At 47.9% G+C, this 23255-nt stretch overlaps 1 protein-coding gene across 2 annotated transcripts in view; it reads left to right on the top strand.

The window, feature by feature from the left end:
* TTLL10 (tubulin tyrosine ligase like 10) overlaps positions 1–23255 on the top strand; it is a 200223-nt gene that overhangs the window by 130360 nt on the left and 46608 nt on the right. The window lies entirely within an intron of this gene.

The following is a 23255-nucleotide window of genomic DNA, read 5'->3' on the forward strand; positions in this document are numbered from 1 at the left end:
GTAGGAGCATAATAAGAGCCCTGCAGAATCAGATCAGAAAGTCCATCTAGTCCAGCGTCTTGTTCTTACAGTGACCAACCAGTGGCCAACCAGGACCTGAACACAACCAGAACTCTCCTCATTGTGAGTCCCAGTAACTGGCATCCAGAGCCATGCTGCCTCTGGCAGTGAAAGGAAAGCACGGCCGTTGTGGCTATTGGCCATTGCTTGCCTTATCCTCCCTGCATTTGTCCAATTTTTTTTTTTTTTAAATCCCAGGCAGATTCCATAGTTTAACTGTGAATTGTTAAGCCTGGAACCTTCTGAGCACAAATCAGAGGCTCTTCCACATTGCCGGTGAATCTTGAATATTATTTTTCTGAGAATCTTTTTGCCCTTGCGTGCAACTGAAAGTCATTTGTCCCTCTAATATAATATGAAATGTATCTCTACATTCTATATAAGACAGGGACACACATTCACACACAGAGAGGCTTGTTGATTTCTTGTACCTGGGGCACTTTGCTGAGATTCATAGTACAATGGCTTAAAAATTTATGCCACAACTCCTTTTTAAGACATCAAGGTTCAGCCTCTCGTTTGCAAAGGTCACTTTACTGCCACGGTCCAAAACACACACTTTATAGTTGGGTTGGGAAGGAAGTAAGGACTAAAATGGTCTATCTGATGTTAGAGCAGGCCCAGTAAATGGACATGACTTAGGTTCTTTAATTTCAATGGGTCTATTCTATGACTTAATTGACCAGGAAGCTGGTTTAGATCAGATCACCAAGCCTTATGAGGAAGGGTTGGGGGAGTTTGGTATGTTCAGCCTGGAGGAAACTGAGAGGTGATCTGAAAGCTATATTCATCTGTCTGAAGGGCTATTACATGGAAGATGGAGCAAGTTTGTTTTCTGCTGCTTCAGAAGGTAAACCAGTGGATCAAAATTACAAGAAAGGAGGTTCTGGCTTAGGAAGAACTTTCTGACTGTAAGAGCTGTTCAGCAGTGGAACAGACTGCTCCACACCTCTGAAGGTGGTGTCCTCTTCTTCTTTGGAGGCTTTTAAACAGAGGTTGGGTGGCTGTCTGACAGGGATTCCTTAGCTATGATCTCTGCAGTGCAGGGGGTTGGAATAGATGGCTCTTAGATGCCCTTCCAACTTCTATGATTTGTCTATCTAGCTGGGTATCTACTGTCTAGCTATCTACTCTGACTGGCAGCTGCTGTCCAGGCTCCTAGGCAGAAGAGAGGTCTTTCCCCCAATCCGTGATCTGGATCCCATGTATTTAACTGGATCCCTTGCAGCCCCCTCAGATACTTTTTTGCCTGGGTGCAATGTGTCCTTGAACACTGATAAGATCTCTTGCTTGCCTGGATAGATGTCAGAGAGAAGTGTGTGAGTGTGTGTGGAAATATAAGAATTGGAGGGAAATGGGAAATGGGAGAAGCTGTATTCAAAATATTTTTGCAAGCTATTGGTAAAAGATAATAAAGATCTGGTGAAATCTGCCATCTGGATTTTCTTCTGTTGTAATGTAGCATCTAATACGTGGCGTGGAGAAAAGGTAACAAGACCGTCTTAGCACTGGCTTTTAGCCTGCACTTCACTTTCCTTGTCACATTCTCTCTCCTTAACATTTCCTTTTGATAACTAGCCCCCTATTCCGGCTAATTGTGCTCACTGTTCCTTGCACGAACAACGATCCTGGGATGTCATTGCCATCTTACTGGGCAGCATTGGATGTTTCCTGTCTTTCTAATACTGCCTGGTAATGATGATTATGGCCTCTCATGCCCAGCATTGGAAAACGCCAACGGAGAATGCAGAAGCCAGAAGGTTAGTGACCAGCGAGGGCGGGGCAGGGAGGGCAATGCACGATAACAATTCAGATAATTGAAGGATTGGGGTGGGGGGTGGGAAAGGCCCCGATCAGTCATAATAATGGCATACCTAGCCTTGCGGTTGGCAACCCACAGGAAGGATGCTCCACAGAGTGTCCTGATCAGGTGTTTCTCTTGAACCCAAGGTCAATTGGTTGAGCAGTTGGCTGGAGATCAAGATGCACTGACTGGAAATTTAGTTGGAGCCCAGGACTCAATGATTGGGCATGTTGCTGGTGTCCAAGATTCATTGATCCTCCCTCCATCCCAACATGGCTACTCTTCTCCCTTTGCACAAATTCAGTTGGAGGTAAAACTGTGAATTTGTGTCTTGCAGGAAGAGGTGGGCTAATCTGTTGATTTCATCAGTTTCTCATATTACAGATCATAGCCTCAGTTCTGCATATTGCATCCATCAGCATACACCGTAGTATGCCGTTCTGCCTAACATACATGTTTTTGCAAAGCAATTTCCCCATAAATAATACATTTTGTGTAATATTTTCACCAATGTGCACACTTTACCCCAGTGTAAGCATTATTGTACACATTTTTTTCAGCTGGAGAACTGCATTGCGAAATTAAGAGAAGTGTGGATTTTGAAGGATTGCTGTGTTTCAGTTTTCATATAGTATTGGGAAGTGTGTCTTAGGCAGCTTCATCATCAAATGAGGAATGAATCAAATTTCTCCCCTCATCCCTATTTACACGTTAAGGAGACTTGTGGTTAAGGAGGGAGGCCTTGCCTGATGATTTCACCTCCCTGTCAAAGCCTTTGGCTGGCTCTGTTGATCACAATTCAGAGCAAATCTGAAGTCAGGCTCCCAAGCACATAGAATTCCCCTGGGTTTGACCCATTTCTAAGTTTGGAGCTGCCTTCTCATGGTCTCCAGGGTGGAATCATAGTATTGTAGAATTGGAAGGGACCACAAGAGTCATCTAGTCCAACCCCTGCAATGCAGGAATTTTTTGCCCAGCATGGGGGCTTGAGCCCAGAACCCTGAGATTAAGAGTCTCAACTGAGCTATCCACATGATCCCGAGAAGGAAACCCTACGTGGCCGCCACTGAACCCCGATCCTGCTGGATCAGGAAAAGGCCCATCTAGTCCAACATCCTGTTATCATGGTGGCCAACCAGATGCCTTTTAGAAGCCCACAAGAAGGAACCAGGTGCATCAGCAACCTGCCCCACCTACAATTCCAAGCACCTGCTATTCAAAGGGACACAGCCTTCAATGATAGTGGTAGAACACACCCATCGTTAATGTTGAACCAAAGGCTCCCTTACATCAGGGATGGGGAACCTGTGACCCTCCCAGTGTTCCCCTTAGCCATGCTGAGGCTGGTGGGATTTGAAAGCAGAACAACATCTGGAGAGCCACAGGCTGCCAATCTCCCCCACTCTCAGATCCCTCTTTCATCTTTTCCCCTCCCTAAGACCTCAAACCACCAGCTTCCTTATTCAAAGAAGCTGTAAATAATGATTTACAAGGGTGTCTTTGGGAAGCTGCCATTGCTGTTAGATAGTTCAACTCTGATCACAGGTGTTCTTCCACACCTGGCAGGTGCAAAGTGAGAAATAAATCTCTCTGTGTGTCTGTCCCTCATTCTCTCAAACACACACGCATTCCTCTGTTCATTTAAATTACTGCCCACACTTACACTGGGGGAATTACTGAAAAAGAACTTAGATACCTACCAGAAAAAATAAACTGTATCCTTGATAAATGTAAACATGAAATATAAATATAGTTTCGTAATATCATGGATATATGAGTCAATTGCTGCATAAACAACATTGCTTAAACTTCTTAGGTATCCTTGGTTACAATTATATTTAAGGCTCAATGTCAAATTATAGGAGTGAAAATAATATATAAGGATGGGCAATGTTCTTGGCATTTCACATTCTAATAACTAGCAGATTGATATGTTTTGGGTGCAGGTCCTTCAGTATCTATTTTCTAATATGTAAGTTTTGTCAACAATGCTGTATCTTATACATTTGTATTTTACCTTTGCAAGCTGTCATCTGACTTCCAGTTTCTTGCTATGACTAGTCTGGCTGCAATGATCATAGCTGTTGCAGGTTCCCAGTCTTCCTTGCTTACTGTGCTTTACAGATTAAGAGAGAGAGAGATTCCCCTGCTTCCAAATCTCTGCAAAACCCCAAATCTAGGCACTGTTTTGCTAGCGATGGATAATAGAATACTTTGCTTTAAACTCACTGTTAACCTTTAAACTCACTGTTAACCTTTTTGACCATGTAAATGGGTGGTGAGGAACCCAATAAGGGTCAGACCCTGATTAGATCCTAGTCTTGCGGGCCAGATTTGACAGGTGGATGGGACAACCCACCTGTCAATCACCTGATGTCACAATGAGGAGTGTTTTGAAGACCTGAAGTCGGGACTCCAAAGAGCCTTGTGTGGTGCTTTAAAGAGCCTGAGAAATGGGCTTTACCACCCATCAGCTGACCTCATTTAAGGCTCCTGGTTGTCCATTGGCAGCTGTGTCTCTATCTGCCCTGTACTTGACTTCAGATAGGAAGGTGGACATGGGTTGTGGAAAATACCCTTGTGGGCTGAGTGTTGCCCATGAGGGGCCAGAGGTTCCTCATCCTTGACATGGATACTACCAAATTGAGATCAAATCCAACATTCCCATCTTCATTTCCTTTGGTTGGGTTCTTTTAAACCTCTACCCGCATTCCCCCAAAATAATAATAATTGATTTTCCCACTCCTTTCTTGGAAGTCAGATCTCCAGTTTATCCATTGTACATAAAAGGTGATTACTTCATGATCCAGATGGGAAAGGGGGGATATTTTACTCATCGATTTCTATAAGAAATGGATTCTTGCGAGAACATTAATGGATGCCCCATTTTGCCACCAGCCGCTGTGATGATGCTCCTCTGTGGGCATCTTACTAGACAGTGCTGGATTTTCTGAATCTACTCTAACACTGTCTGGTAACGATGTTTAAAGGGTGAGCCAAACTGCTGCAGTCATCAGACGGCTTCCATGACCAAGAGCAAAGAGGTAAGTCTGGGTGGAACTGACATCTGGTGCCAGTGGGCAGCAGGTTCAGGTAGATGTTTGGGCCCCACTCTTGGCAGGAAAGGTATAGGGAAAACTTGGTCAAAACCAAATCAACCATGTAGCCTTTCTATTCTTCTTGGCTTTTGCTAGAATTCTGGTGTAACTTAAAAGCAGCACTCCTATGGAAGGATGGCGGAACAGCCCTCTAGATACCCCAAGGAGTGGAAGGCTGTGTGTTCCCTGTCCCTTTGCATATCCTACCCATTTCCCCCTTTGCTAGTTAAAAGAAGTCTACTTTTCTCCAGGAAATTCCCTTAATTCTGAAGGCAGCCCTCAGTCAGCACAAAGTAAAGGGACTTTAAAGGGCCTAAAAGGAGATAATCATTTTATGCATGCTTCCCAGAACTCTTTGCAAGAAAGTTGGGATGTGCATGCCATTAATAATAGAGATTACTGGAATGGTGGTTTCACCCAGTTTATCCTGTCTTTCTCAAAGCAGGGAATAAATCTTGCTTCCCGCGTTGTGTTTCAAGAAGCTGGAGTGACTTGCAGGAGGTGGTGCAAGTGAGTTAGTAGCCCAGTGAGTCATCTTGGGTCACACCCAATTAGGCCCCTCCAAAACTTGGCTCTTGTTCTGCAGTTCCACCTACCTTCTTCCAGGAATCACTGGTCCCTGCATCTTTAGAGTTATATCAGCACTCCTTCAGCTACAACCTGAGATAAACTGCATCCCCTCATTTGACTCAGGAGCAACCTTTCCCCAGCATTCTCCTTTCTTGGGAGATGATTTATTTGAGAGCTTAGAAACAGTGAATAGGTTTATGCCACACCCAGCGGTAGACTTAAGAATGGTTGCTTGTTGGCAGGACTTGTTTTGGCAAGCATGAGCAGCAATTGCAGGAAGCTAAGCCACCCCGTCACTCAGGCATACCATGACAGCAGCATTATTCAGACTCTGGGCTACTTCAGCTTTGCATGTATCTCTGGATCTTTGTGTGTGTGTGTGTGTGTGTGTGTGTGTGTGTGTGTGTTAAGCCCCATAGGTCTCCCACAATGCACTCCAAACATACAAGAGGATCTTTCATTGCTTACACTGTCATGCTGGAGACTGACAAGGAGAGCCTGGCTGATGGATCAAGCCAAAGGCCCATGTAGTTCAGCATCCTGTTCTTCACAGTGGCCAGTCAGACGACTCAAGGAAGCTCACAGTCAGCACATGGAGGTAACCACCCTCCCTCTTTGTTACTCATAAGAACATGAGAAGGGGCAGTCTGAGGCCCGTGTCAGCCAAGGTGCAAGCAGGGACTTGAACAGAGCAGCAAAACGGGGTGCAAAATTCAGGTGCAAAATTCAGGTGAATTTTGTAGCAGGAAATCCGTAAGTAGGACTTGGCCAAGAGATCTGATTCCCCAGAGTGGAAAAATCTGGGGCCGGTTATTGATGTGAGGCAGCGCATGGCAGTGGTGCTGCTGGGGAGTGCTCTTGCACATGAAAATGAAGAGGAGGTGCGCAACATCATTTCCATGCGCTGTGAAGCATGGTCAACAGAAAGTTATCAGTTACGTGGGAGAGTCTCCTTCATCTCAAGCCTTATTGAAACGAATGGGGGCCAGGCAAGTTGTCCAGTAGCCAACAGCTCTTCCTTCCCCACACCGTACAATCCAGGCTTCTGGTCCTGGTGCTTTCCTCAGCTTGGTGCCTTCCAGATGTTTTGGGTGGCTGCTGCGAGTCGTAGTCTGAAAACATCTGGGGGGTTCCTGGTTCAGGAAGGCTATTCTTTCCTACAAATCGATAGTGCCCATGCATCACTGTTCTGAAGCTTGAAACGCTGCTCCCACAATAGAGATATGAAGCACATTAGTTCCCCACAAGAATCCCAGGAGCTGTTGTTTACCCCATCACAGAACTACAATCCCATCCTCTTTAACATACTACAGTTCCCAGGATTCTTGTTGTGAAGCCGTGTGCTTTAAATGTGCTCTAAATGGGTGGTGTGGATGCAGCCAGAGACTCTCCTTCACCCAAGGAAACAGCCTTCCACACATCAGCATGGAAAATGGGCATTACATTCAGATTAACAGCCAAAACTCTTGGACAAAACTTTTTGAGAAGAGGCTCTGTGTGCGCCTGTGTTTGAATGATGATTTCAGGCCCACTCAACCGACGGTCGGTGCCGTTCCAGAGTTTTGGAGAGACTTTCGGAAACAGCAGCTGCTTGGAATAGAAGAGCGATTTATTTTTGTCTCCGCGCTAGTGGGTTTGCACTCGATGGCTGGCTGGTTTTCCTTCTTCCTTCTTCTGAGGATTTATTACTCATGGCAAACGCTAAGTAGCCAAAGGAGAAGAGCGGGGAGGGAGGGAGGCAAGGGGGAACCGGACCTGCCGTTGAGATGCCTTGTTACTGATTAACTGCTCGCAAAACAGTTGAGGAAATGGTGTGAAATGTGGATTGACCCTGCAAATTGACTTTTGTCGGAACAAGAGTTCTAAAGCAGACCACTATTATTATTTTCACCTCCTAAGGAAGCCCCAGCACATAAAGAAAGAAGACTCCCAAATGATTTGTAGGGAGCAAGAGGCACACTTGAGTCAAATTTTCTCCCGTAACACTATAACTCACGGACATCAAATGAAGCTGATTGATGGGCAATTCGGGACAGATAAACTGAAATATTTCTTCATGTCGCCCATAGTTGAACTATAGAACTCACTTCCACAGGAAGCAGTGATGCCCACCTACTTGGATGGGTTTAAACGTGGATTGCACAATTTTTTGGAGGAAAGGGCTATCGGTGACTACAAAACCACAGGAGGGAATAGTTCTCTTTTGCTTGAATCCTGTTTGCCAGTTTCCCATAGGTTAGTCACTGTGGGGACAGGATGGTGGACTAGATGGGCCATTGACCCGATCCAGCAGTCTCTTCTTGCATTCTTACATTTACTCCTGCTTGGAAAGCAGAGTTGTAGAATTCTAACTCATTTTTTTGTGCTCCAAAATTCGTGTATGCGTGCGTAGTATGCAAGTTTACCTAAGGTGCCTGGATGTCAGGTTTGTTCCTTCTCCATCTGCCATTGACAACTCTTGCCTTCCCACAGGGCCGATGGCGTGCCGATCGCTGTCTTACCAGACAAAGTTAGATCTTAGCTATCCCTGTCTAATACTGTCTGGTAATGCCGTCGATAGCACTGGCAAAGTCTTCGCCGTGAAAGAAAGAGGAAGACAGGTCTGTTTTAGGCGGGCAGCTCTGGGGTGTGTGCCAGAGGTTGTTCCATCGGGTGCCTGGGTGTGTTTGAAGTGCCCGTTTGAGTCTATGGGCCCAAAGTCCGCCTTTATCGCTCTCATGTCAGCCCCATAAAGTCTTAAAGAGAGGAATAAAACCCTTGATAAGAGAGAGGTTGTACAGGTGAACAGCCTCGCATGTCCCTATCACCCAAGCTTGCCTTTGCTGATAGGAGGTGGTTCTTCAGCTCCAGCATACACAATATTTAGCTGTGTCAACAGCAACACAGGGGCCTCTTCCTGTTTTCCTAGACTGTAAAGCTGAAATGAGACACGGAGACGATCTGGCTGCTGCCGTAAGAGGAAGAACTGTGGTTTGTTGACAGAGCACCTGCTTTGCATGTAGAAGGTCTTAGGTTCAATCCCCAGCATCTCCACATAGGGCTGGGAATGTCCCCTCTCTGAAACCCTGGAGAGCTGCTGCCAGTCAGTATAGACAGTACTGCTGTAGATGGATCAATCAATCACCTGGCTCAATTTTAGACAGCTTCATATTGTCTAAGTAGTACCCAGCTACCTGTCACTCCTCCTACAAAGGTGTAACTGCATGTACCGCATCCCTTGCTTACCCTTCCTTACCTTTGTACCCATATGGACTAGAAACTTGCACTGTTGTTGTCTTAATTAAAAGATGAGATTCTCGAGAAGCTTAATTCTACATCCAATACAACATTAAGCACTTTTTGTTTTATTTTTTGCATGGCTGTGGTGTCACAAACCACTGAGCCACAGTGCCTGCTTTGCATGCAAAATGAGCCAGGCTCAATCTTTGGCATCTCCAGTCAAAAGGATTGCATTTCTTTGGTCTTTAAGGTGGCATCTTAAAGCAACTGTTTGTTTCTTTGATTTGCATGCATTTGCATGGCCTAACAAAAGAAGGAAAAGAGATCAGTGCTGGGCTCAGCCATCCTGTTGCTTAATGCTACAGTAACTTTCCTTTGTCTCCATTAATTTTGTGTTGTCCAGATGAAGTTCTCCTCCAAATCATTGCCTTCCTACCCTCTCTGTTCCCTCAGCTTGCATTCTTTTCACACCAGGGGTATTCACAAAAAAGAGAGGGCATGAGAAAATCCAGACCGAGGTAGGGAAAGTGTGGTTTGAAGGACATCATATGGGCAACAGATAATTAATGGAGGCATGGGAAGATTAATTCTTTAAGCTGTAGTTCCTCCATGGCAAGGGGTTGGGCTGGATGACCCATTGGGTCCCTTCCAACTCTACAATTGGATGAGCCTTGAATCTAGCCTAGCCTTCTCCAAGCATAGCTACTTATACTGAAGAACAGAAAAGCAGGAAGGAGTTATGCCAGACGGTAAGAATTGCCGGCTAAATAATGCAGCTTTTCTCACTTCAGAATGTGAATGTCCCAAGTGTGAAAATGTTAATTGTTTATTTTCATGAACACACACACACAGCCCTGACTTGGAGCTGTGAAAAAGTTGCACGCATGAATATTTACTCTGGAAAACCTGCAGTGGCAACATCCCTTGCCGCCACCCCCTCCATACACCTTGCCGTGCAGCCAGCACATGGCCCGGGAGGCAAATCTTTCTAACCTTCCTCTGCATAGGAACGGAACTGATCAGACATTAAACAAAGAGATCTCTATGGACAGTTTGGGGAGAACAAAGGGTGTCCTGTGCTCCCTTCTCTGGTCAAACAAAACTAACTCCCGAGAGTGAACTTGGGACCATTTCCCCAACTGACAAGGCCCCCCCCCCTTCCATTCAATGAATGATTTCTTTGACCAGGGGTGGGGTGCCGCCAGCCCAGTTGACCAGACTGGCTGGTAGGCCCCCCTCTGATGTAGCCCATGTGAGCACACACTAGGTCATTAACAAAAGAGAGAGACGCTAACTCTAATAGGCAAAAGATAGGCAGGAGTTTCTCAGGGATGTTGACTCAAGTAGGCAGGTTGACTTGTGAGCAAATCCTATTTACTGCCTCTCTCTTTCTGTCTGCCTGTCTGTCTCGCTGGACCCCCAGGTACTGTCCTCTTCCCCACCAGATGCTACCAGGCTCCGCCCCTTCCAAACCAAACTCTACACCCTGATCTGCCAGGCATCAACTTTTAGTTCCCAGGCTCCACCCTCCCCAAAAAAGTCTCAGAGTCTAAGGACGCTCTGCAAACCCTGCTAGGGACATCCAGAGCCTCCGAGATGTGGACCTACCCCTCTGTGTCCCTCTTCAGAAAGGCCTACGAAATGGAGGCAATGTTACACCCTAGACTCCCCAAGCAAACCTCACTGTTTGTGCTCAGCTTCTTCCTTTTGTAGGAGAGAGAGGGGGAGTCTCACATTCCTCCGGGTGGTTCCGATCTCCCCGTTCCCCACCGCCTCCTCCGAGCGTCTTTGAAGTACGCAAGTGTGTTCTCCGAATTGAAGCAAATTGGCCATCTTTTCTAACATTTGCTCTCTGCTAATTACCTTAAAGAACCTCCAATGTCTCCGAGCGAAATATGTTCTCTGGTGAGATGACTCACAAGAATCTCTCTCTCTCTCCCTCTCTATCCAGCCCAGCCAGTTTGGGAGGACGGGTGGGGTGTGTTTTATGAAATGCTCCAGATTGTAAAGCGAGATGGGGGGTGGGGGAGAGAGAGAGAAGAGAGAAGGAGACGGCAGCTTTGCCTTCTCAATTACCATTAATTACCGCAGTTCGTATTGATGGATTGAATATTCTGCTGCCAATATTCCAGGCCCTGTTTTATCACCAAACACCACACGCCTGGAAGGGAGGTGCCTGCATCCCATCTGTTTTCTTCCTGGTTCCGCAAATCAAATGTGATTCCGTTGACTTTGGGGGCTGCTCATTTATATTCCTGAGCATGCTGTAAAAATTGTTTGGGTTTCTTTCTCTTTTTCTGTATATAAAACACTCCTTAGCTGTACAATTCAAATAAAATGTGACGTTCCAACTCGGTTTTCGTATTGCATTTATTTTTCAACTTTGTATTTAAAGCGTTTTCTCATACAGAGAATACCCTTGCCAGATAGCTGGAATTGTACTGAACCTGCCGGTTTACTCTCAGGCGACGAATACCTGGGTCTGAAAACAGAGGAGGCTTTGCGCTTCGTCAGGAGACATTTCAAAGAATCAGGGGGTCACCCAATCTAACCTTTGCCTCTAACACAGGATCTGTTGCACAGGCGGAGCCTCGGAGTGAAGGCAGTAAGAGTGCCATTGGCAAGCAAGGCGCACCACACAGATACTCCCGTTCTGGAGGACTGCAGTACAGCGTTGGCAGTCTGATTATTATTTATTACATTTATATCCCAGCCTTCCTTCAGGGAGCCCTGTGTAGCAAACTTGATTCTCCCAATCCCCATTTCGTCCTCACAGCAACCCTGTGAGGTAGGCTGGGCAGAGAGGGAGGTTAGTTCAAGGTCACTCTGTGAGCTCCGTAGCTGAGAGGGGATTTGAACGCAGGTCCTATACCAACACTCTCTGGGAAGAGAGACTCCTGCTCCTGTTGTATCACCCAGTGGTCATCTCCTGTTGCCCTGAAAACTGCCTTCCCGCCTGGAGACCAGTAGGATACAAAACCAGTATATTAGTGAGAATATTCAGCTATAGAATATTTCCCTCGGACGTTCTCATTTCTAGGTGGGGGTTTTCCTTAAGAGACATCACTTGGCTTTCCTAGTAAACCACCACCACCACCACCACACACCCCTGCAGTTTGCAGTGGTACAATCCACAGGAGTGGCCACATTAAGCGCAAGGGGACAGAAACCTTTGCCATACTTTGATGCCGGAGGGGGTATTAAAAGCTTAAATGGAATTTAGCTTCCACCCCGCCGCATGTTCACGCCTGCAGCTGCTTCCTCATTCCACCGCGGATGCATTCATAGCCTTTTGCACAGTGGTTAAGAGAACGCATGCTTTGCACGCCAAAGCCCCCAGCATCATTCTCTGGGTAAGGCTTGGAATTAACCCCCCCCAAAAAAAAAGAAACATTGGAGGGTCATTGCCGGTCCATGCAGATACTGTGCTAGATGGACCAGTGGTCTGACTCGCAAATAAAAGCTGGATCCGCAGGGAAATCATTTTCAGCCCAGGTATGCTAGCTTTCCACTTGCAGAGAGATTTCTCCATAGGGAAGCATTCAAAAATGTGGTTCCCCCCACCTGGAGAAGGTCCCAGCACCAGTCGCCGGCATCTCCAGGTTAGCAAATCAGGGGTCTTCCTCATGTGCTATGGCATGCTTTCCCAGGTAACATCCCCTTTCTTTGCCTGCCAGAAATCAAAGATTCCTCAATGCTGTGTCACCTCAGCCCAGCAACAACCACGTAACACTTAAGCCGAGCTTTATCCTCCCCGGGAAATCCAACCCCTTGCAAGGAATTGTGGGAGATGCAGTTCTCTGCCTGCAAACATTGTAAAATCTGAAGATGGGGGGGGGGGAGCTGAAGGGAGTAGCAGGAAAGCACACGCAAACTACAGATATGTACGTTTGCTTTGCTATTCATAGACTCCAAGCCTCCGAGGACAAATATTAAGCCACTGTTACGAGGGTGGTGAGCCAAGGAGAGGCTCGGCAAACAGAAGGAGTCACTTTCAGTTAGAGCAGTGTGTTCTGTTTACAAGCCAACGTCTCCTTTACCTATACCCCCATCCATCGCAAGCCATTCACGTCTGCAAGACACTGCGATGTGTCACACAAAGTGATGGTTAGACAAACACAGAAAGGAGGGGAGGTGTGTGTGATCTATAGAACAAGGGGGAAAGGTATATACTCTGAGGACAAGAGGGTGCAACTCTCTTGATATCCAGCAGCCTCATTTCCTTTCCCCGGACCTTGAGAATCCTGTTTTTCGCAAGGTCCAAATTGTGCAGGCATTGTGTATGGGATATTCTAGGTTTTTTAAAATTAAAAGAAAGGTATGGTCTAATACATGTATACCTTGAATGTTAGATACAGATATAGAAACAGTTGCACATCATGCTAATCTCTGAGTGGTGCTTGATTCCAGGCGTTTATCCAGGGTTTGGTTTCCTTGGATTAAGGCACAGCGGAGACAGTGGCGTCCTTATGATATACTGTTTAGTAACCTGAACCCACGATGGAGGGGCTCGCAGCATTAACACCCCGAAGATCTTGCTTCTCCCATAGCTACAACCTTGGATTCAAGGGGAGATCAAGCATCCCTCTCGCTCTCTCAGACTTCTCACTGCCTCCTGCTTTTAACCCAGCCCTCTCACATCTCGACTGTCCCTTTTGTCCTTCTAACTGCCAGCCAGTTGAGGGAGCCACCCCTTTGCCCTCTGGCACAGAACCACTTCCTTTATCATCCTAAGAACCCGTACTCAGGGCCCTTATCAAGAAGCTGGACTGGCTATTCCAACAATTGTATCCTTGCTGGTTCCAGGAATTAGAAGCGACTCGGGCATAAAGCCTGACCCCTCTTCCAGCTGCAAAAAAACCAAACAAAGCCTCACAACAATATATTCCACCTTAAACCTTGGAGAGCCACTGCCAGTCAGTGTAGACAATATTGAGTGGCCTGACTTGTTATATGGCAGCTTCCTGTGTCTTAAGCGAAGGGTTGTAGCTCAGGGGTAAAGCATCTGCTTTGCATGCGGAAGGTCCCAGTTTCGATCCCCGGGGTCTCCAGGTTGGGCTAGGAGAGGCTTCCTGCCTGAAACCCTGAAGACTTGTCGCTGGTCAGGGAAGACCAAACTAAGCTAGATGGACCAATGGTCTGTATAAGGCAGCTCCCACTGTCCCGCCCACCCAAATAAGTTGTGGGATGTCTTTTCAAAATGAGGGTCTGTTTCTGAGTACAGGTTACATACGCTTCAGGTTACAGACTCTGCTAACCCAGAAATAGTACCTCAGGCTAAAAAGAAGAAGAGTTTGGATTTGATATCCCGCCTTTCACTCCCCTTCAGGAGTCTCAAAGCGGCTAACATTCTCCTTTCCCTTCCTCCCCCACAACAAACACTCTGTGAGGTGAGTGAGGCTGAGAGACTTCAGAGAAGCGTGACTAGCCCAAGGTCACCCAGCAGCTGCATATGGAGGAGCGGAGACGCGAACCCGGTTCCCCAGATTACGAGACTACCGCTCTTAACCACTACACCACACTGGCAGAACTTTGCTTCAGGATGAGAACATAAATCGTGCTCTGGTGGGGCGGCGGCAGCAGGAGGCCCCATTAGCTAAAGTGGTGCTTCAGGTTAAGAACAGTTTCAGGTTAAGTACGGACCTCTGGAACGAATTAAGTACTTAACCTGAGGTGCCACTGTAAAGTGTTTTTGCAAGACACCTCACAAAACTCTTTATGAACCAAAGGAAGCCATTTCCATGCAAGAGAAACAGCTTTCAATGTTGTCATTCTAACGAGAATGTGGGGTCAGCTGCATATCAACTGTCACAGAGCAATGGGTCTTCCTCCCCCACCCTGCAAATTTCCAAGGCATGAGCCTCCGCCAGGGGTGCCAACTTAAGTAAAATATTGGGGGGGGGGCAGAGAAGTCCCACCCCACATAATCGATCACATGATGTGGTGCGCGCACACACCCAATTTGAATGGCAATGCCAATCAACTGGGGGACAGGGCTAATATTCGATTGAGGGGGGCCAAAGGGACCTTGCCCCCTAGGAGTAGGCTCCTATGTCTTCCACACCTTCTCGGGCAGCTGCAGGATTTGAACCTGCAACCTTCCGAGAGCTTACGTGACCAGAGCTGCTCAGTCACTTCTCAGAAGACAGCATCAGCTGGAGGCAAGAAGCAGAAATCCAACCGGGGCAAGCAGGCAGCTTCAGTGATGCCAGGGTTGATGACTGGCTGTTAAAAGCACAAGAGCTCTGTACATGTGGGTGGGTGGGAGGTGTCAAAGTTTTCACCAGTAAAACTGATGCAGATACCAAGGCAGGCAGGCGCCTTTTTCTCTGGCTGATTCCAGGTCATGCATTCCTGGAAACAAACTAGACTCTCTCCCACGCACAACCACGCCAATTTCCAGATGCAGCTTCTCAGCCTCCCTCCTTCCTTCCTTCTGCCTGCCTGCCCCTTCACCCACTTTGAAGAACTCTGCCCTTGCCCTCCCCTCCCTGTCGACTCCATCCCGGGTAGCATCTTTGTTCTGAAGATCAATAGGCTTGACCCGCCTCAGTCCCAAACGTTGCCAGAAAAGGCTTGGTGGGCCTTCCGTCCGAGCAGAGGAGCCCAGAGTGATGTTTCGAGCAAGTTAGACAGTCCCCAGATCACAACCAGGTCTTTGTTGCTGGCGAGTACTTGGCAGACAGCAGAAAATGGGGGGTGGGGGGGTGGGATGCCCAATTTGTCTCTCCCCTGCCCCTTGCTCTTTCTTCCCCTGCTGTTTCCAAAGCAGGTGGTTTGCAAACTCATGGAAAAGCAACAGAAAACTCAATATTTCAAGGGGGGGGGGGTTCCTTCACCACTCTCGGTGGCACGCAAGCTTTAATCCTGTGTAATTGACCAACTGCTGATAATAAGCACATCAAATACGGTGGTACCTCAGGTTACATACGCTTCAGGTTACAGATTCCACTAGCCCAGAAATAGTGCTTCAGGTTAAGAACTTTGCTTCAGGATGAGAACAGAAATCGTGCTCCAGCAGTGTGACGGCAGCAGGAGGCCCCATTAGCTAAAGTGGTGCTTCAGGTTAAGAACAGTTTCAGGTTAAGAACGGACCTCCGGAATGAATTAAGTACTTAACCTGAGGTACCACTGTAAGTACATTTGTATACGAAACATCCATCCACTTTATTGGTAGGTGAATTAGGTTTTTAAAAGTGCAAAGATGCACTTTCTCTCTCCACCCACCCTGGTCCTCTTTTATTGAAAATGGCAAAAGAACTTGATCTCTGGAGGGCTTCCCTTCTGGAAGGGAGAGGTGAAACTTGCGAGAGGATGTCACAGTGTGGAGGTCCAATCCCAGGTGCTTGCCAGCCACGACCACTTCCCATATACTCCATTCCATGATCTCTCCCCACGTGTGTGTGTGTGTGTCAGAGCTGGCTCCAGGTCCCAGCTCACAGAGGACCAACGCTAGCCGGTAGTAATGAACCAAAAGTCTTTATTGAAGTACAGTTTCCATTTTCAAGCCGCAGCGCCCCAGCTCTACGTCTAGGGTTAGATCGGCGAAGCTCCATCTGAATCTCCGCCCCCTGTGCACCAGTTTAAGACTCTAACCTTACTCCACCTCTTCCGTCTCTCCTTTCTCCTCTGGGTCCTGCTACCCCCCGGGGTCCCTTCCTTCCTGGATTCTTCTGATGCTGACGTTGACCCCCCTGACTCCTCCCGCTCTTTCCGGCGGGCTTTGGGACCTGGCTCCCTATCCGGGCTGCCAACTGTGCCGCCCTCCTGCACATTTGAACTTGGCGCGCGCGCCCAGCCTTCAACCTTCCTCTTGACCGTTTCCTCGCTCCCCGATGGAGGCGTGGCCAATTCTGACTCATGTCCTCCCGCTGGCAGTGCGCCGCCTGATCCCGATGCCTGGGACTCCTCCCCCCTACTGCACTCTGGTGTGGACGCTGGTCCTGATTTCCAACTGCTGCTCTCTGAGTCCCCTCTGGCCCCTTCTTCCTGGGGTGTCCCCCTAGGCACCCCCCTTGCCCTGACCATGGGAGCCCCTTTCTGTGAATCTTCCGATTCGCTGGAAAGACTCAGAGACCTCGGACCGCTGTCATCGCTAACATTTCCTTCGGACTCCTCCCCCTCGCTCTCTATTTCCTCCCTTTCCTGTGCCTCTGCTCCTGAACCCCTGACAGTGTGTAAATCGAAATGTGAGTGGTTTCATGTGCAGAACAGCTGGCTATTGTGTACATTCGCACCCCTTCAAGGAGCTCAAGGTGGCAGCACACATGGTTCCCCCCTCCTCATTTAATCCCAGCAACAACCCTGTGAGGTAGGTTAGGCTGAGAGGCAGGGACTGTCCCAAGGTCACACAGTGAGCTTCGTGGCCAGGTGGGGGATTTGAACCCGGGTCCTAGGTCCTAGTCCAGCACTCTGACCACTATTATGCAAAGGCAGCACTAATAATTTTTATTTATTTATTTATTTATACCCCGCCCATCTGGCTGGGTTTCCCCAGTCACTCTGGGCGGCTTCCAACAAAACTCTAAAATACAGTAATCTATTAAACATTAAAAGCTTCCCTAAACAGGGCTGCCTTCAGATGTCTCCTAAAAGTTTGGTAGTTATTTTTCTCTTTGACATCTGGTGGGAGGGCGCTCCACAGGGTGGGTGCCACTACCGAGAAGGCCCTCTGCCTGGTTCCCTGTAACTTGGCTTCTTGCAGCGAGGGAACCGCCAGAAGGCCCTCAGCACTGGACCTCAGCGTCCAGGCAAAACGATGGGGGTGGAGATGCTCCTTCAGGTATACTGGACCGAGGAAGAGAGAAGGAAGCTGGCAGGCAAGGTTACCCACTGGGCTGGTTGTAAGGAAGGAAGCAGGCATGTGGGGACTGACTGAGCAGAAACGGAGGTTGATGGAGCAGGGCCTCATTCACCCTAATAGACTGAGAAGGTCCAGGCACAATACCTTTGCAGTTTGGCAGCAGAGCACACTCCATCTTTGCTGCGATGCACTCCCTCCCACAAATCCCAGCGTTCTCAGGACACTTCCTGTCATCTCATTCTGCATCTTGCTTGGCAAACTGAAGGTCACCTCTCCTTAGACTTTACGCGCAGGGAATGTTCTCTGACAAGCGAAATTGAAGGACATCAGAAAAGCAGCCGCTTCAGATGCCTCCTCCGCTCAAGTCTCCTTAACCCAATGGAGTCTCTTCCATTTTCCTTCCCATTCACCCCCCCCCCTCGGCAAAGCCGGGTACCGGAGGACAAATAAACATCTCAGAAGCGCACTGCAGAACTCCTGAGAGCGGACCAAGGCACTCTTGATGTCATCTGTGTCTTGGTTATTTCTTTCACCTGTCTGCAATCTTCAAAACGAGAGGGAGGAAATTGCTCAAAGCAGGACCCACAGTTTAAAATCTCTGTAAGAAACACCATAAAAATGTAATATTAAAACAAGCAAAAGAGAGAAAGAAGAATCGGCTGTATATTTCGAAAAGTGGTTTGTTTTGACTGCCGGTTTCATAATAATAATAATGATGATGATGATGATGATGATAATAATAATAATAATAATAATAATAATAATAATAATAATAATAATAATAATAATTGCTACCCCCCTCATCTGGCTGGGTTTTCACTTCATCACCAAAATCAACAAGGTGGGGACGACCCTTTTCCTGGCAACTGGGATGCCGGCCACCATTTTGAATCAAGATGGAGGGCCCAAATGTTGATTCGGTGAGGTTTTGCCTGTGTTTTTTGTTTTGGCATAGGTTTGACCGCCTCTTGAGACATCATTGCCAAACTTGGCATCGGGGTTCCTGTGAGGTAATAATAATAATAATAATAATAATTTATTATTTGTACCCTGCCCATCTGGGGTGGCAGTCTTTATCAATGGATGTCAGTCACCATTTTTATTCAAGATGGTGGACCAAACCATAGCTCACCTGTTTTTAAGCATACGTTTGGCTTCCTCTCGAGACACCATTGCCAAACCTGATGTGGAGTGGGGGTCTCTGTTGATGTTTGGATTCCAAGCGCCATTTTGAATCAAGATGGCAGGCCAAAGCATGCCTTTGACATAACTTTACCCATTCTTTGGCACAATGGTTCCAAACTCACAAATTACACTATCCATTAAAAGACAGTGGCTTGAGCAAAGTTTTTCTCCTTCTCTCATGACACTAGAACTCACTGGCATCCAACAAGGCCAAGTGTTGGAAGATTCAGGACAGATAGAAGAATCTGCTTTCCTTACACAGCTCATAGTTAAACTGTGGAGCTCATTTCCACAGGAGGCAGTGATGGCCTGGTTTAAAAACAGGGTTATTCAAATTCAAGGCTATCAAGGGCTACTAAGCAAGATGGCTATGCTCTCACTAGGAGATGCTGGAAACCACAGATGGGGAAGGGGCTCTTGTGCTCAGGTCTTGCTTTTGAGCTTCCCAGAGGCACCTGGTTGGCCATCGTGAGAACAGGAGGCTGGGCTAGATGGGCCATTGGCCTCATGCAGCAGGCTTTGCTTATATTCTTAAATGTGATGAATTAGGAATGGCTTAAGGGCTACAGTCGGGGACGCGGGTGGTGCTGTGGGTTAAACCACAGAGCCTAGGACTTGCCGATCAAAAGGTCAGCGGATCGAATCCCTGCGGTGGGGTGAGCTCCCGTTGCTCGGTCCCTTCTCCTGCCAACCTAGCAGTTCGAAAGCACGTCAAGGTGCAAGTAGATAAATAGGTACCGCTCTGGCGGGAAGGTAAACGGCGTTTCTGTGTGCTGCTCTGGTTCGCCAGAAGAGGCTTAGTCATGCTGGCCACATGACCTGGAAGCTGTACGCCGGCTCCCTTGGCCAATAAAGTGAGATGAGCACCGCAACCCCAGAGTCGGTCATGACTGGACCTAATGGTCAGGGGTCCCTTTACCTTTACCTTTAAGGGCTACAGTAAGTGTGAAGATGGTTTGAGGAACAACACATCAAACAGTAGTATTTTACTTGAAAAAAAAAGGAGAGGATGCAAACACATTTTGGATAATGTGATGCGATTAAAACCCAGCCCTGGAAATGCTGCGAGGGCATTGTTGGGAGTGGCAGTTCAGCCACATCCCAAGGTACCAAGACCTATCCTACGCAATTAAGTCCAGAGGCGACCTCTGGGGTGGGCCTTGACTTCGTACGGCACCTGGGACTGCCAGGCCGTCTCCTTCTCCCTCCAGCACAACCTGGAGATGACACTACCCTTTTTACGCAGCTTGTTTGAGCATTAAGCAGTGGCTGATGCAAGGCTGGGGTCTGGACACAGAAGAAAAATCAAATATATCTTGCAGGCTTCAGGAGTCCTTACCCAGAACTCAGCAGTGGGCAGAATGCAATCAAACAAGCCTGTGATCCTAAGGAAGATGCCTGGCAGGCTTCTCGCTTCAGCCGTGCTGCGCTCAAAGAAGTCCTCCAGTCTCCCATAAGTCTTCTTCCCCTCTGAAAGAGGCATCTATTGTTTGAATCTCTCATTCTCAGGGCACTTCAGGGCATTTCATCCCCTCCAGGGCTCCCTGTTTTCCAGAGACAGTCCTGGATTTACAAGAAGCCGTCCCAGTTTCTGGTTTGATCCTGCTTTTCCTTAGGACATCTCAATTTTCCTCAGAGAAATTTGGGAGGGTATGGAGCTATGCAACTGCTGAGCCAAGGAGATAAGTAACTCCACAACTTTTGGAAGACATCTGAAGGTGTTACGGCAGCCCTGTATAGGGAAGTTTTTAATGCTTTATTATGCCTTTTATATATGGTGGAATCCGCCCAGAGTAGCTGGGGCAACCCAGCCAGGTGGGTGGAGTATAAATAATAAAATTGTTGTTGTTGTTGTTGTTGTTGTTGTTGTTGTTGTTGTTGTTGTTGTGCAGTAGGCCATCCATCCACACCACCCATGTAAAGAACTGTTAAAACAACTAGATACAGCCATGGCTTCCCACAGAGAGTCCTGGGGACTGTTGTTTGTTAAGGGCGCTGTGAGTTGTTGGGAGACCCTCATTTCCATCCCAGAACTACAATCCCCAGAGTTTCCTGGGAAGAGGGATTTACTGTGAAACCGCTATAGGTACTGTAGCTCTTACGCTCAGGTCCTGCAAACCATTTTCCCACAGGCATCCCACTGGCTGTTGTGAGAACAGGATACTGGACAAGATAAGCCACTGGCCTAATCCAGCCTTAGTACTTTTCTTATGTTTGGGGGGAGTGCTTTTGAGGAGCGACTCCAGGTCCACTTCTTTTCAAGCCAGCCTCACTTCCCCTCTGCTCTTGGCTGCCGCTCTGCAAGCTGGAACCTGTCCTTTGGGCGCCTGGCAGGATCTGGAGCAATGTCAGGGAAAGGTAGGCTAACTCCACCCAAATTTGAGGCTGGTTGGGAATGGCAGAGAGGGAGGAGGAGGAGGAGGAATCCCCGGCTAAAGCCCATTTCCTGATTCTTTCACTTCTAGTCATGCAGGGCTGTGGTTTTAACAGCTCAGCCCCCACCTCAAACCGATGGAGAGCGTCCTTTCCGGCACAGAGTCCTTGAGATCAGTGCAGCTGGAACAGGAGACCAGAATCACAGAATCTTAGAGCTGGAAGGGACCCCAAGGGTCATCTAGTCCAACCCCCTGCAATGCAAGAATCTCAGCTAAAGCATCCATGACAGATGGCTGCCCAACCTCTGCTTGAAAACCTCCAAGGAAGGAGAGCCCGCAACCTCCCGAGGGAGACCATTCCACGGTCAAACAGCTCTTACTGGCAGGCAGAACCAACTGATTCTGGTTTTGCAGCCGTCCTCCAATTCCCCCTGCTGAATTCTGCAAGGGGCAACATTGAGGTTGAGGAGGAAGAAGATGGCAGGCAGGTGGACCGGATCTAAGAGAGAAGGCAGGCAGGTGGAGGCTGGCTGGCGGCAGGCTGACGTTGGTGGGGCGCTGCCCCATTTGCCCCAATGCACACGCCTCCACTGCTTAAGGATGAGCTTTGGAGGGGGGAGACAAGGTTTGCGTAGGGACTCAGATGTCTGCTTTTCTTCTGGCTCCCCTCCCCCCCCCCCACTTCGCCCTGCCTTCGCTCCCCCTCCCCTCACAGTTGCGAATATAGGCATCAGATGTTATGTACTGGTTGCTATGAAGCTACACCCCCTAGGAATATGAGTGTGGGTAGCATGCCAGGAAGCCGCGGTTGGCAGGTGACTCCCACATCAACAGAGCTACTGAGATTTTAACCTGTGGCTGCCAGGAATTCAGGCAGCGAGAAGAACAAGAAGACAGGAACTGGCTGCATCATGTTTTTGTTTTGCCTTCCGCCCTCCCATGTCACCTTCAAACACGGGATTCTGGGTTCGGGGGTTGTATCCTTCTCACTTGCCACTAACTCTGTCCCAGGGCTCCTCACAGTGGTGGCTGGTTGCACACTGGGGAAGAAGGCAGGGAGCCCGACAGTAGGTGGTGCCAGAGCCAATGAGAGGCAGAGCCAATGAGTTCTAGTTTTGTCCTCCCGTCCTCCTCCTCCTCCCTGCTGAGATTAACAAAGGGAGTCTCAGGAGGAGGAAGTTGACAGGCAGTGCCGTTCCCTGGACTGGTTAAATAAGAAGCAAAGGCAGGTGTGGGTTGGCTGAGATTGGTGGAGTATTGCCCCATTCGGCTTAATGAACCACCCTCCCCTTGCTCTCTTAAGACAAGTCTGCAGTAGGGTTACAAACAAGGTTATATACAGCTCCCTGGCAGGGCTGTTAACACGGGGCTGCACAAAGGCGCCTCTCTAATTCAAGAGAAGCGAGGGAGGGAGTGGGTAATCTGGAGGCTAGATTTCATGGGACGGTGCGTGCAGTCAATTCACTGTGCTAGTGCACAGCTTAACAGTTTAGCAAATCTCTCTGTCCTTGTAGAATGGAAGGCCAATCTTCCGCTTTCTGTAACACACTAGAAGCAAAGTAGCTTAATTCCTCTTACTGTAACACACTAGAAGCAAAGTAGCTTTTAAAAAATAATAATTAAATTGGGGGACCCTTAACTTCCAATCCTGCTTATTAAAATCACCCCTTGCTTGCTGAAACTGGCCCCTACTGGTCAACTAAAGTAGATTAATCTCGTTTAGGAGAATGGGAAAACTCTCGCTTTTGCAACTGCATTTAGTGAGGTGTTTGTGATCTTCCCAAAGGCTGTTGGACTAGATACGGTATATATCTGTCTTCTAAACTTGAGGGAGGTATATCTTATCTGTGCCCCTGGTAATTAGACCCGCTCCCCGCCATCAGATTTCATGGTTTAGCCAAGTAAAAGTTGCCAACTTTCCTCCAGCTCCTGTGCTTCTAAACAGAAAAGTGTGCAGTAATAAGCAGTTATGATCAAGGATGATGGATAGCTGTGCTGGCCAGGAAAATGCAGGCCCCAGAAGTGTTGAAGGCCCTGATGAACAACGTTGTCTCATTGTGTGACACTTGAGTGCAGAAATGCAACTTCATCGTCATTCCAAAACATCTGAGAAGCACCAGGTTGAGGAATGCTGGTCTTTA

Source organism: Podarcis tiliguerta (genome assembly GCF_965153285.1).
Source record: "Podarcis tiliguerta genome assembly, chromosome: 8".
NCBI lineage: Eukaryota > Metazoa > Chordata > Lepidosauria > Squamata > Lacertidae > Podarcis > Podarcis tiliguerta.